Source organism: Vigna umbellata, chromosome 6, assembly GCF_029865625.1.
Source record: "Vigna umbellata cultivar VRB3 chromosome 6, Vumbellata_1.0, whole genome shotgun sequence".
Taxonomy (NCBI): Eukaryota; Viridiplantae; Streptophyta; class Magnoliopsida; order Fabales; family Fabaceae; genus Vigna; species Vigna umbellata.
The window spans coordinates 21578519-21594252 of NC_142170.1; the positions used below are offsets into that span (position 1 = coordinate 21578519).

General features: G+C 37.5%; 1 pseudogene; it reads right to left on the reverse strand.

Annotated features, from left to right (window-relative positions):
- Window positions 1–987: 987 nt before the first annotated feature.
- Window positions 988–1573, reverse strand: LOC124847099 (AT-hook motif nuclear-localized protein 20 pseudogene; annotated as a pseudogene).
- Between the last annotated feature and the right edge of the window lie 14161 nt (window positions 1574–15734).

The following is a 15734-nucleotide window of genomic DNA, read 5'->3' on the forward strand; positions in this document are numbered from 1 at the left end:
GTACTGACAAACTTGTAAATAAGTTCAAAATGTATTATGAAAGAGTTATGGACACCTGTTATAATACATGAGAGATTGAAAATTTTTGATAATAAACACCTGTCGTAATATTTTTTAAATCTGAGTATGGGAGTCCCACTACAATTTCAGTCCCACTTTTTCTAAAGGTCGAAGTCTTTTCACGGGCAAGCCCTAATTTCTATGTGAGTCTTCGTCACTCTCGTTCCAAGTTCGTAACTGTCATTGAATGTTCTTCACTCTTGTTCCAAGTTCATCACTATTATTCAAGTTCTTCACCGTCATTTATCCCCATCCATCCGTAAATTCTCTTTTCCCCCGTTCATCATTTGTGGTGATGAAGTCACCAAAGAGGAGTTCTACCGTCATCGTGAAGCATGGGGTAAGAATATAAGCAATCCATACTAAACATAGTACATGCTAGTTTGAAGGATAGGAGGAAATCGTGGAGAGAGGCACAACAAATCGCAACCTGGTTGGGGTTTAGGGTTCGATTCGGTGCTTGCAATCCCTAAATCCTCTCTTCCGCAGACCAAGCCATCAAAGTGGTAATGATGCTCAGCTATCCAAGGAAAGTGGTAGTGCTTTACAAACTTCTTTATGCTTGTCTATCATATTTAAGCGAAAATCACAAGAAACATGGTCGGAGGCTTCTGGAAGCACTAGTGCAGTCAGGGGAAACGACATCGGTTATTTTCGTCATTTGGTAACGATTCCTGAACCGAGGCATATACAGACGAGGCAAAAAGTCTAGAGTTTTATGCCTCGATTCTAAATCGAGGCCTAAAGTTTAATGATTTCGCCTCGGTTCAAGTCAACCGATGTAGTATGTACACCTCTACTCCTCTTGTGACCATAACCGAGGCAGTAAGGTCTTTTTTTTTAATATTAATATTAATATTATTGTTATATTTAAATAAAGTCTAGAAGGTAATTAATTAACTGGCTGAACTAAGTAAGATAGATGGTTCACCGCATTATCAAAACTGGACCAGCCGCCACTAGTGGGCCCACCACCCCATCGCCAACGATTTGTCCCTGGCCTCCTGCGAGATAGATGGTGAGACCGGTGGCACCGGGAGGTGATGGCCTGGGGAGAAACGAGCCGGTGAGGGAGAGGATATCGAAGTGACCTTGGCCAGCCATGACGGCGCCAGGAGCCGTGGGCTGGCGGAGAGTAACGTTCACGACGGCCCCGCTGCCGCTGAGAATGGACACGTCGCGCTGGCGCCTTCGCGCGAACTGGACCACGCAGTTGGCGATGTCGGTGTCGCTAGCAATCTCCATGACGTGGCTTCGCATCGCATTGGGGCGGTCTCGGGTGACAAATATCGGTGGTTTGGGCTTGTTCTTTGAGCCCGGTGGACGACCCCTCGGGCGGCGCGTGTTGGCCACGTCAATAGCTCTCGTCGCTGTTTTCTTTCTCCTCCTCTTCTTCCCCCGTGTGGTTCGTAGTCACCGCACTCTCGTTCATGGAAAATCCCAGATCCGGTTTCCTCATCGAGTCACCCGAGTTCTCAAGACCGACGGACCCCGTCCACCACCGGTGGGCCATAACTCAAACCAAGAAAACAAAATGAACCGACCAAAACTGAAGTAAGAATAAAGTGAATTACATATAGATCGGAGAGAGGCGAATAAACAGGAAGAGTGATATAGTATAGTTTTTTGTTGAGTCAACAGAGAGAAAAAAAATATAGGCAGAAGAAGCTGTGCTGGGCCACGCAAATGAAAGTGTGTAGGTTAAGTCGAGCAGGTGAATGGAGCTACTACCTTGGTTACTAAAAAACCCGAGGTAATATCACAATATTGCACCAGTTAAAAGCAATGGCCGAAGTATAAAGTCCACCGTAACCACCTCGGTTCCCTGAAGAACAGATGTCGTAGGCCTGGCGTAGTTGACCTGTCAGTGGTTCAGGCGAAAAGCCTAACTTGCAGAGGATTTCAGGCGAAAATCCTGACATATGTTTAAAAGAAACTGATGCTTAAATTGGAATATCTGAGCCTATATATGCTTCGGTTAGGAAGGACTCGAAGCTGAAGGCTGTTTTGACACCGGCTCAACCGAAACCGAGGTGATATTTCAGGATTTATGCATCGGTTTTGTCACAACCCGAGGTAGTATCAGCTGGTCATAAAGTTGTCAGTCAAAGCCTGCTCTCGTATCAGTCCGTATCAGTCGTATCAGCAGGCGTTTAGGCACCGATTGTTCACAAAGCCGAGGTAGTATCTGGCTTCTGTTTCGGCTTTGCATGCAACCGAGTCATATGATCTCGCCTTAATTACTTGTCTGCCACCGCACTGTAATAGACAATAGTTTGGTGTGAAACGAAGCATATGGTGTGAGTTCATAATCAAATTTTGTACTAGTGAAGGTTCCTCGTCGCCGCTTATGCCGATTTGGATGCACCCAACCTCCATTGGGAGAAGATGGCTCTGTGTCCCATTCCTCGCCTTGACGGAGCCATCATTTAGATTTGCGATCTCCTATCATCTTCGCTGGTTACGCCACCATCGATTATGTAACTGACTACTCTCCTTTCCCTTTTAATCTCAACTACTATCTTTGTTACTATTCTAATGATTACGATTCGTCTCTTTGTTTGGTTTCAGGTGCATTCTCATGTTGATGTGTACAATTTTAATGATAATACTTGGAGAAGGAGATTCGACATGCCGAAAGAGATGGCGCACTCGCATTTGGGAATGGTGACCGATGGTAGATACATTTATGTCGTCACTGGACAATATGGCCCGCATTGTAGAGGTTCCACTGCTCGTACGTTTATGCTCGACTCTGAAACTAGAAAATGGAAGGACCTACCTCCTTTGCCAGTACCTAGGTTTGTGTCATGCTTCAAATTAATCTTTCCCTTTGCGATTAAGTTGTTACTGAATGAATTTCGTTATTTTTCCCCCTTTTGTTCTTTGTGTTGCTTAAGGGTGGTGGAACAAAATACTAGTACTAGATCTTGATCTCCCTTAGATGTTATTATTGACAATCATTCATAACTTTTCTGGATCCTGCGCATAGTGGGAACTATATTACACGGGGTTGGGTTGTCTTGATTAGTTACCTTCTAACACTAGTAAAAAAAGCAGATTTTGATGCTCCATATACGCTTCGGTTATTGAGAAACCGAAGCGTACAAAGTTATATGCCTCGGTTTCCATCCAACCCGAAGTCGAAAAGTCATATTGCTTCGGTTAACACAAAACCGGTGCGTATAACGTAACTACTGCCTCGGTTTGCTACGAAACCGGTGCCTAAACCCCTTCCTATTCCTTCCTATTGACTCGGTTAAAGATAAAACCGAGGCCTATTACCCGGTCACCTGCCCCGCTTTTTCCCTTTTTCCTCTTCTTTCCTCTGACAGTCATCTCACTCTCATCTCACCTCTCGTTCTTTCCTCTCGTCTCACTCTCGTTCTTCCCCATCTCACTCTCGTCTCACTCTCGTCTCACTCTCATCTCACTCTCATCTCCCCTCTCGTTCGTTCCTCATCCCACTCTCATCTCACTCTCATCCGGCAGAAACAGAGAGGGCGCGATCTCTCTTCTCCTCTCCAACTTGACAGCCACGGTGCGAGGATGAGACGCGATGGTGGCGGGCGTCGAAAGCGGAGGAGAGGCGCGATGGTGGCCGGCGTCGAAAGCGAAGGGGGCGCGATGGTGGCCGGCTTCGAAATCGGAGGGGAGTCGCGATGGTGGCCGGCGTCGAAAGTGGAGGGGAGGCGCGATCTAAGGCGTTTGGTGGGAGGTTCATCGATCTACGAATCGCGGTGGTTTCTGTGGAGGCGAGGTGGCGGCTAGGTCACACCGCGAACGCAACGGCGACGAGGACGCAGCGGCGGCGAGGACGCGCGATCTGTGGCGGTGGACGGAGAGCAGATCTGCGCGCATGGAGGGGCGGAGGGCAGATCTGTGGCGGTGGACGGAGGATTCGCGGAAGGAGGCCACAGCGAAGGTCACCTTCAGAGTTTCTTCGTCTCTGCTTCTGAGTTTCTTCATCCATCTTCATATCTCTGAATCTGAGTTTCTGAATCTGATTTTTTTTTCATTGTAATTTGTAATTTGTGGGTTGTAATTTGGACATTGGTGAGTTCATAATCTTTGCTGCATCTGTAGACAGATTGTTGACGATTATTGGTTGTTGTAATACTGGGATTTGTTTCATTTCTGTTAAGATTTTCTTGTTCTTGGTTGTGTTAAATTCTGGTTGTTCTTGGTTGTGTTAAATTCTGGTTGTTCTTCGTTGTGTTAGATTCTGGAGCTGATTCTGAAATTGAGTTTGGTTGGCATATACGAAGAAAGTCTGAAAAAAAAAACACACACGCTATTGCCTCGGTTCTTAGATAACCGAGGCATATTTCTGTTTCTATTTATCTCGGTCAATAACCGAAGCATAAAACTTCATCTTTTTACTTCGTCTCCGAATGCCTCGGTTGTAGAACCGAGGCCTATAAACATTTATAACCGGTGCCTTTATACTTTATTGTACTAGTGTAAGCATTTTGTATGAGTTCCTGTGAGATTAGATATCTGTCTGAAATCAGTTCATTCAAGCTTCCATATAATCTATCTATGCGGCTTACTGAAGAAAATCCTTCAAACCATCTTTTAAAGAATATTTATTTAAAATAAATAAATTATTAAATAATTAATAACTAATTAAATAAAATATTAAAAAAAATATTCAAACCAATATAGAGTGCTTAAGCAGTTCCTATTAAAAACTAAATAAATGATTTAAAATAAATTAGACAAATAGACTATACTTATTTAAAAAAGTGTTGTCTATTGAAAAATTAAATAAATTATTAAAAAAAATTCAAACCAATAATAAGTGTTGTCTACTGATGGTTGTCAATAGATAACGCTTATTTAAAAAAAACATTGTTTATTGTTGGTTATCAATGAACAAAGCTTTTTAAAATAAGCATTGTTTATTGACAATCATTAATAAACAAGGTTTTTTCCAAAATTTTTGTATGTGAATAAACAACACTCAAATAGATAGCGCCTAAAAAGAGTTGTCTATAGCAAAAAAAATGTTTTCTATTAACATTTTTGTGGTAGTGATTTTACTAGTTTTGCATAAATACATGAATCCAAGGAGTTAAATGATGGAAACCCATTTAGGGCATACCATTCAAAGGAGGTCTAATAAAGCTAGGAGATCATGAAACAACCAGCCAAGGAGTTGTTTAGCCAAGAGAAGCAAAGGAGTAAAAGGCATAATTTTGCACCATATGAATCCTGACGTGCATCCAGCACCAATTGTGATCTTCCACGTGCATCCAGCACCTTTCATGTGCAACTAGCAGCTTCATAAACCTTTCAGCAGATTCAACGTGGCTCTTCACGTTTATTCACCCTTGCACAGCTAGCACTTGCTTCCTTGCATCATAGCTAACGTTGTAGGCGTGAACCAGGAGCTTTGTTTCTCCTTTAAATACATTGCTCCATTGGTTGTAACCCACCTTTGATTTGAATGAAGAATAGTTTTCTGTTGATGCTGTCCAGAACTTTCTTCTTTATTGAAGGTCACCGAGAGAGAGCTTGAGAGTTTCCTCTAGCCTTTCTCCCTAGCTAGGCTCCATTACTAGCACATCTCCACCCATCCGCATCACATTTCAGCACCTAAATCTCTGCCTCCATTTCACTTCCCAATTTATAGAACACCACCGTTTGAAATTGTGCTTCAGTTTCTCCTTCACCGAACTACTGTTTCATTCCACTTACTTTTCTGTTTCCTCTAGTCATCTTCAACCCATTTCGCTGCATTGTCGAAGCACCTATTCCATTGCTGGGTGCTTCTATGGTCCAAGTCAGAGGTGAGCTTGGTTGATTTGTTCCTCCACCCGAATCAGCCAATTCGTTCTTCCATCAAGTGGTATCATGAGCTTAGGTCGTCCACACACGAAGAGCTAAGCCATTTCATCCATTTTTTATTCCAATTCTGTTTATGTTTTTGCATTCTGTCCAGTTTTTGTTCCAACACTGTGTCCATTCTGTTTTGGTTCTGTTCTTCTTAATTTGGTGTTTTAATCATTGTTCAGTGTGCTTCCATTTTGTTATCATGTTTATCCTTTATTTTAAACGGTGAATTTTCTTTGTTGGAGTCATTTCCAGCTTTAATTTTCAATTTCAGTGTTGTCTTGGTCATGTGCAAGTGAATATTGCAGTTTTAGTTTTTGTCTGCTTTGGTATTTTTTTCTGCTGGTTTAATTCGTTTTGCTTGAGTTCAAGTGATAGATAAGCCGTATATCAACCAATAAAGGCAATGAGAATTTGTTCTAGCCTTGGTGATACAAGCTAAAGCACTAGAAATCCATTTTGATTTCAAATATGTGTTGAACTCTGTTGCAAAATTTCAATTCTGTTTGTAAATCATGAATCTATTTTCCAATTGATTTCTTTTGATTCTAGTGCTTTATACAAATTTGGTTGATGATATTGAATGATGCTGAAAGTGTAGCAGACCATTACAAGCAATGAAATGCAATTTGCATAGCTTGGTTGCTCACAATTAACAGCATTCCACTGTTTTGGTCTTATTTCAAGATTTTCACCGTGCTTAAAAATCCTTGGATGTCTAATATGAATTTAATTCATTCTAGCTGATAATTTCCAGCTTGATCTAGTGTATTAAGACTTCCTTGAGTCATTTTCATTGTTGCTATAGCTTTTGAATCAATCAAACTTGATTTTGGTGGATTGATGGGGTATTTTTCTGCATAAATTGGCCATAACAAGGTCTGTTTTTGATTTCTGCTAATTCTGAGCTATTTGATAGCTTGAACAAGTTTAAAATGGTGTTTAAAAGTTGCTAGCAGATTTCAATTAGTAATATCTTTGCCTAAGTGCAGAGTTGTTTCTTAAACCATCATATTTTGAGTTAAATTAGGAAGTGGCAAGGTCAATCTGAGTAGCAATCTCGTTTTAACTCATTTCAGAGTTTGAACATCTTTCAAATCACTAATTAAAGTTGCTGAAGTGATTCATTTCGAGTTTAAGCCACTTTTGTGGAAAGTTGAGTTTCAAACCACCAAAATTAAGCCAAATTTTTCTGGTGCAGTGTTGAAAACTGAATCTGTTTTGATGATTTGATCTTCAAATTTAAATTTGGATTGTAGCAAGAGCTGGTTCAGTGTTTTAGATTGAAAGTAAATGATGAAAATAAGCCATATCAAGTGTTAAAAAGCTTGCAGAACCGTGCAATCCAGTTTCAAGCAGTTAAAACCCCAAAACACAAAATCTAATTCTCTTTGGGGCATTTCATCAAACAGTTTTGGAAAATATCAAACAGTTTGGTTTCACATTGATTTCAACCTGCATTTTAGTTTTTCTTGCTTTATTAATCTACTCTAGAGCTTTGTTAGGATCTATTTGCAGTGCCTCCTTTATTAATAGCCTTAATTGCTTGTTTGTCTTTAAATTGAAAATCTGGTTTTGTCCATAATAAGTCAGTTCTGTTTCAGCCTTACTTTCTGATTTCTGGTGTTGTTTAGATGCTTATTGGTGCAGATTTTGTGCTAGGGTGATTGCTCATGCTAGTGGTAGCATTTTGAGGGGTGGAAACTCATATAGCTCTTGATCCAAGTGCCTCCACAGCAAGGAAAAATAGCTTCCTGAAACACCATTCTGCAGTGAGAAAAAGAGTGAAAATTTGGCAACTCCACTAGCCAAATTTTGAGACACAAGCCAAACAGTTGAGTGATGGTGAGATTGAGTGTATATCATCCAAAAGAAATATGTTAGTGGAGTGAATATACCCTGAAACAGTTCAGAAAGTGAGATTTGAGTGGATGCACATGAAGCCAAAATACTTGGCCGAGAGGAAAATCCTGTTTTAGCTTCCAATGCTGAAAAGTCCAATTTTTTAAGTCTGATTTGTGCTATTCAATAGGTCTACACAGTTTTTGTTTTGAAAAGGCAATGCCAATGATCAAAAATATTTTTGAAACACCTTTTTGAACTGGTTTTTTACAATTGAAGGTGCAGATTTCAGTTTTTAAAAAAATTGTTCAAAACAGTTTTCATCACACCTTGTTTAAACCAATTCAGCTTTCTGATTTTTGGTGCAGTTTGGTGTTGTCTTCTAGACAATAACCTAGTTTTCATCCAGTTCTGTTTTGACCAGTTTGGTCCTTAAATTCAAGCTGATTCCATCATCAATTTTGGACCAATTGAATAAATTAATTTGCTGAACTGGAACATTAGATATTCTTGCTGGTTTGATATAACAGTGTAGGTTTTCACTTGAAGGGTGTCTTATAGCTTGTGCAGCAGATTTTCAAAAACTGCTTTGGAGAGCTTTGTGAAGATCACTAAAGCACTAAGAGAGCAACAAAAACAAGTTTCAAATCAGTGCACATATGGAGCAGCAGAGTAGTTTAGCTTGATTCTTTTGAGTTTTGAACTTGTAATATGTTTCCATTTTAGTTTTCAGTTTTGTTTGTAAAAGGCCATTTAAGACCAAGTGTTTGGAAGAGTCCTTGGTGCTCTCTCCAATCTTGGCAATTCTTTGCTTCCTTTGATAGTAGACGGTGAGTGTGTCTTGTTAGCCAAAGCTACAAGCCTCACCTAGGATTTCCTTTGTTTTATCTTCATGCTCTAGGCTTTTGTTCCATTAGAAGTCTAGGTGTTTTATCTTTCATTTTGATTGTTTGAGTCCATTTTTAAATTCAATAGTGAATCTTACTTTGAAAATGGTGAAGTAAGTAACCTTAGACATTCTGGCTAGGTAAGATTTGGTATTTAAGCGGCCATTGACTCACCTCTCTTACCTGGGAATTGTCTCTAGGTAAAATCTTAAACATTTTCAAATTAAGAATCCACTTTTGAAATTAAAAAGATGTATGAGGAAATCATGATCACCAAGAGAGGAATAGAAATGAGTGAGCTTAGGAACTTGTTTGCCCAATACATGAAAAATCAAAATGAGTGTGAACAAAAAGAAAGAAGGAAGGATGAAAGGTACAGTCAAGCTAGGAAAGATATTCCATTTTTTGGTAAAGATATTAGTGCTTTAACATACTTAGCTTGGGAAAGAAAAATTGATAAAATACATCCTTTTCTTACTAGAGATAGTGAATCCTTTGCTCTTAACATATATCTTTATAGATTAGAAGAACATGCAAGTGAGTGGTGGAATCATAGGCAATATAGTGTCAAGAAAGGTAGAAAATCCTCCATTCATGATTGGTATGAACTAAGAGCTTGCATGAGAAGAAATTTTGTTCCTCTTTCAGCCAAGAGAGACCTAGAATTAATGGGACACCTCATTCAAGAGGGAAAAACATTTATGAAAGGTCTAGATGGTTTCTCTAGAAGGGAAATTGAATTTAAAGAAAAACTTGAGAAACTCTTGGATAAGAGAAGAAAGAGAGAGACTAGAAGGAGAGAAGAGGAATTGAGAGAAAAGATAGAAGAAGAAAAGAGAAAGAGAGAAGAAGAGAAGAGAGCAGAAGATGAGAGAAGAGAAAAAGAAAAGAGAGAAAATGAGCATTTGCTACTGATGACAAATTCTACTCCTACAATTCAAAGAAAACCAAAAAGGGAAGGTTTCCAATCCTTTAATTCTTCTTCAATTATCTTTAAGTCTTTGCATGATAACTTCTCTTTTAAACCAATTGCCACACAAATTATCATTATACTACCCTCTTCAAAATACGGCAATTTAAATCTTGAGTTATTGTTACCCTTAAGGAAACAAGAAACTCAAGACAAAAGAAAAGTGACTTGTGAATTAGGACTTTTAAATTTCCTTAAAACTATAAAACAAAATATAGAAAGTCCTTATTCTAAAGTTACTTCCACAAACAAATTCTTTCTTAGATTGATACTAATTGGAGATATATTTGATGCTTATTGCAGATATCTTTTTGATCCAGGAGGAAAGTGACAACCCAAAGTTGTGCTTCTTTATATTTTTCCGATTTGAGGACAAATCGTTTTTCAAGAGGGAGGGTATGATGGAAACCCATTTAGGGCATACCATTCAAAGGAGGTCTAATAAAGCTAGGAGATCATGAAACAACCAGCCAAGGAGTTGTTTAGCCAAGAGAAGCAAAGGAGTAAAAGGCATAATTTTGCACCATATGAAGCCTGACGTGCATCCAGCACCAGTTGTGATCTTCCACGTGCATCCAGCACCTTTCATGTGCAACTAGCAGCTTCATAAACCTTTCAGCAGATTCAACGTGGCTCTTCACGTTTATTCACCCTTGCACAGCTAGCACTTGCTTCCTTGCATCATAGCTAATGTTGTAGGCGTGAACCAGGAGCTTTGTTTCTCCTTTAAATACATTGCTCCATTGGTTGTAACCCACCTTTGATTTGAATGAAGAATAGTTTTCTGTTGATGCTGTCCAGAACTTTCTTCTTTATTGAAGGTCACCGAGAGAGAGCTTGAGAGTTTCCTCTAGCCTTTCTCCCTAGCTAGGCTCCATTACTAGCACATCTCCACCCATCCGCATCACATTTCAGCACCCAAATCTCTGCCTCCATTTCACTTCCCAATTTATAGAACACCACCGTTTGAAATTGTGCTTCAGTTTCTCCTTCACCGAACTACTGTTTCATTCCACTTACTTTTCTGTTTCCTCTAGTCATCTTCAACCCATTCCGCTGCATTGCCGAAGCACCTCTTCCATTGTTGGGTGCTTCTATGGTCCAAGTCAGAGGTGAGCTTGGTTGATTTGTTCCTCCACCCGAATCAGCCAATCCGTTCTTCCATCATTAAATCTATAAATTGAAGAAAAGAAGAAGAAATTCAACCATTTTAGAAGAATATGCCTTGTCACGGCAAACCCGTCCATGAAGGTTTCCTTGAGCCATGATTTAGAGCTTAAGCCTTAAAAGAATGCTTCAATATTAAGCAACCCTATACAACCTAGCCTAGGAATTCATAGCCTAAGCCATGGAGGAAATCCACCAAGGGAGGAAACCTAACCGCCTGAGCAGTTAGCCACCACCTGGGTCGTGACACGAGAGTCTATAAATAGAACATTCTAGACAGATTTAAAGAGAGGTGAAGTAAGAGAGAGCTAGAGAGAGAAAAGACTTCGATCTTAGCCTTATTAAGGTGATTTTAGTGAGAGACTTTAGTGAGTCTCTCACACATAATCCTTCTAATTCATAGACACATTATTAGAGGATTAGGAGATGTTTTCCTCCTCCTTGGTTGTAATTCTTCCCATATTCATGGGGAGCTAAATCTTCATTGTGTTGGAACATGATATCATAGATTCAAACTCTCTTGTATTTCATGACACTTTCATTATGCAATTTTCATTTGATTTAAAGTGGTTAACTGATTTGTGCCTTATTGTGGGATGAACTATCACTTATCATGTTTAACTGGCTTAAGATTAAACGGAATCTATTCTTAAGTTGTGTCCAATCAGTTTTATTGTATGTTTCTAGATGAAATAGGCCAAGGATGTGCAGTTGGAACATATTCTTATTTGTAATGCAAGAGAGTCGTACATAGTCACTAACATATTTCATACTAAAGAGTAGGCAAAAGACTAGTCTCTTGGTACCGGGATGGGCTAAGAGTACCATAAAGCGCACTTCCAAGACATGATCATTGGAAGATGCAGAATTGAAGGAATATCTAAGACAAAGCAGAAGGGATCTGTGAAATCAGACTCCAACATGATTTTAAATCGATTTCTAAATTAAAGTGACAATACTCTTGACCTCCATACTCATACTTTTTAAACAAAAACAATTTCATATTAGATCAAACTATTCATAACATTGTTATTTCTACCAAATTCATGTGGATATGATACTTTTTTACTACAATCAGCCCATACCTATTGACAAACTTCTGATGTTGTTAGTCAGGAATGTAACAAGTTTTTGGCATCATTGTCGAGGATTTGATTCAAGAAATATTTGTTTGAGATCAAATTGATCATTATAAATTTGTGTATTACTGCAAAAAGAACTAAGACATTTTATTTTTCATTCATTTTATTATTTTATTGGTTACTATTGATTCCACCATTGAGTATGCAGAAATCTTATGTTGTAGGTGTTGCTCACTATTGTCTTAGTTGTTATGTATGCAAAGAAAAGGAGAAAAATTGGTTTTGTTGTACAATCCAAAGTTAGAAACAACACTAAGAAGACACAATAATTAGAGTAGAAAATAGAGAAAAATTCTCAAGTCACCGCTAGAGCCACAACCTGAAGTCGTAGAACCAGAGATTGATTTTGAGGTAAATTTAGCTAATCAAATGGTTGCATGTAACAATAAAAGAAGATTACTTGGAGACTACACTTAACAGAGGAGGTGAATTTGATGAAGTAGCTCAACTTAATATGTTTTACAGTGGATTAAGGCGACAAACTAGAATGTTGTTGGACGCATTAAGAGGAGGTGCAATGATGATGAAGAGTGTTAAGGAATCTAGAACTATAATTGAATCACTAGCCACTAGTGATCATCAAGTACAGTATGACATCATAAAGATTATATATGTTAAACACAAATCAATCTAATAGACTCATTAAGTGTTTTCTCTCTTCTCTCTTCTTACAATAGTAAGATTATATATCAATGAAGATTGAGTGTGTTTCTCTTCTCAGATATTCTTTTTTGAGTTCATGAGCTTTAATGAGCTTTCCTCTCAACGATGTTTGCTTATGCTCTTTCTTTTTATATGTTATTCTCTTTTTGAATTATCTTTTATTTAAAGGCTTTTTGAAATAATATTCGTTAGACAGATCTTTTTCCTTGATCCTTGAGTCTTCTCAATCTTGTCGTATAAACGACCGTTGGTTAAAGTCAACTTGTCAGAGCAAACTTGTTTTTTCAGTACTTTGATAAAAGTAGGTAGTAAGATTTTTCTGGCACGACTTCTGATAGAGAGAACATTCTATAAATGTCTTCTTTATTCCTCACATCTACTTCTAATTTATATAAGAGGGAGTAGTTAGATGCGTGTAATAGGCAATTTGCACAAAGTAGAGTAGATATGCATGCAACATATATGTCTTTTCTCTTCTCACTTTTGTTGTTTTTAAACGTTGAGTATTTAATGATATTTAATGTATGTTCTAAATAGCAAGGTGATTTTAGTGTTTTATACAATTTAGGTAGGATTTTATCATTTAAGTTTCTCATTAAGATATCAAGTAATTGATTGTAGACTTCACCATTTGAGTTAAGTGTTGAGTTACAAAGAAGAGAGTGGTCTATGAGAGAGTTTTCTAGAGGTCCTTGGAGAAAGGTGTTTCCCAAATTCGTGGAGGAGGTTTCAAGACTTGCATAGGAGGTCTCAAGACTTGCATAGGAGGTCTCAAGAGGTAGGAGAGTTAATCCATGTCTTTTACCTTGTAAAGGATTTGTATGAATTGGAGGAATGGTTTTGAGCACATGATGAGCATGTTGGAGTTATCCTTGCTTTTTGGTTTTCTATTTGAACCTATGGATATGCTATTATCAATATAATATGATAAGGGAAATAATCAAATATTGGGTTGAGAATTCTGAATATAAAAGAAGTTTGAAGGTAAGGTTGTAGGGGAGCCAAACTACGTTCTTGTTTTAATGCAAAATGTGTATATGCTTTGATTGGTGAAAGTTTGCTCTATATTATGATGAATCTGTGATTTTGATGTGATTGACATGATGATGAGTTGTAGTTATGGATTTATTAATAATCATGAGTTGATATTTATGATGGATTTTCGTATGTACGATTTGGTAAGTGGTGTGAGGATTTAAGATGGATTGAAATCTGGAAATTTTTTATTTGGCCAAGTCTTTCACTATGTGCAAAAATCAAATATTTTGGATGGATGATCATATGAGAAAGATGATTTCCTAGTTGGTAAGAGATGACTAATGGAAATTACTCCTCACTTTGTTTTTCTAAGATTAGAGTTTGGTGTGATATGAGTATGGAGTCAATAATGAGACTAAGTATGAGATTATTATTGGATGACCGAGAATATGTTGAATCTATGTTGAATCTAAGTTGTGGTGATTTTGGAATGACAAGTGTGTTATGAAAATAATGTTGGATGAAATTAATAAGGAATTTAACATGGTGATGTTAGGTATATGCTCTAAGAGTAGAGTTAGAGTAAAGTGTATTGCTTAAACTTGACGTTGTTGATTTTCAAATGATCATGATGATGTGATTTGTGATAAAAAGATTCGTGATAAAAATGTTTTGAACATTTTTATGAAATAAAACTTGGTTTCAAAATGTTTGAAGAAGGTCATTTTCAAAAACCATAGAGTTTTATGACTTATGTAGTGTTGGAAATCATTTTTGGTCAAGAAATAATCGATTATATGATATGTTAATCGATTATCATGCAATAATATTAGATTATCATCATCCATAATTGATTATTATGCTAAGATAATCGATTAGCATAACAAATAATCGATTATCCTTGCTTCTAGATGAAGTTTTTATGTTTGGAAATGATCTAGTACATGTTCTTAGGTTATGAATGGTATGTATTGGCTAAGAATGGATGGTGTTTAGTACCGTGGTTGGATTATTGACTTGAAGTTATAATGAGGTTAGATATGGGATGTATTAATGAGAAATTAAGTTTGGATGCAAGCAATTGCTATTATTATGATTGTTTCTGCATGTTGGCAGAATGTGTGTTCCTAGTTATGTGAGGCAGTGGGAAAGGGATTTCTATCCTTCACCTATGTGAGGTAGTGGGAGAGCAATGACTCGAGTTTGGCACTTTCTTGCCTGTGTGAGATAGTGGGGAAGAATATTTGGTTGACCCGAACCACCTAGTCTCAAGAAGAAAGAGTGAGATGTGAAACTAATAGTTATGAGAGAAGTACATAATAGTTCGAGAATTATCAAAACGAGGGTAATGCAAGGAAGAGATCATAAGATTGGAATAGGTAGAGAGTACTTAGGTAGAGAGTACTTAAGTAGAGAAATAGAGAGATAATGATCTTATGAGTAACATGGAGATGGATGAACTTGTACTGTTGTATGAGTAGTGTGGGTGAGTTTGATTATTTGATATTCATCTTGTGTTGATGGCTTAGTTCCCCTTCTTGTTTGTCTTTGTGTTTGTGCTTGTGTTCTTGCAAGGATCATATAACTCGTGTTGTTATATAGGAGCAGATGAAGTAGGAGTTGTTTAAAGTAAGGAGTGTGTTGGGAAACTGTTGGGATTTCAAACTATATTATGAATAATATTGCCCATGAGTTGTATTCTAAACTTACTTTCAGTTTTATTTCTAAATAAACTTTATGATTGTAAGGTTTTAATTTTTACTAGATTCAGTAATCGTATCAAAAGTTATTTTCCTTAATGAGTGTACATTTCAAAAAAAAATATATTTTGCATGACACCCAAAGAAGGGGTGTTACAGCTTCATAGACCAAAAACAAAACACAATGATTCATATAATAATATTGCATTTATATAACGCATGTATGATAATATATGGACAATTGTTCACAATTCTTTGACATATAATAAATGTGACATGGCTTCTCTTTTACCTTTTACCCTTACTTAAAGTAAAGTGGCACCAATGGTACCTTTCATGTTGTTCTATTTTTTGAGTTCACTATCTATTGAATAGAAACATAACTACAATTTCTTCAATTCATTACAACTTCTTTATTCACCAATTGCTTTTTTTTTAATTAAGAGAAACTAGCACCACACAATTCGTTAAATAAGTATTATCTATG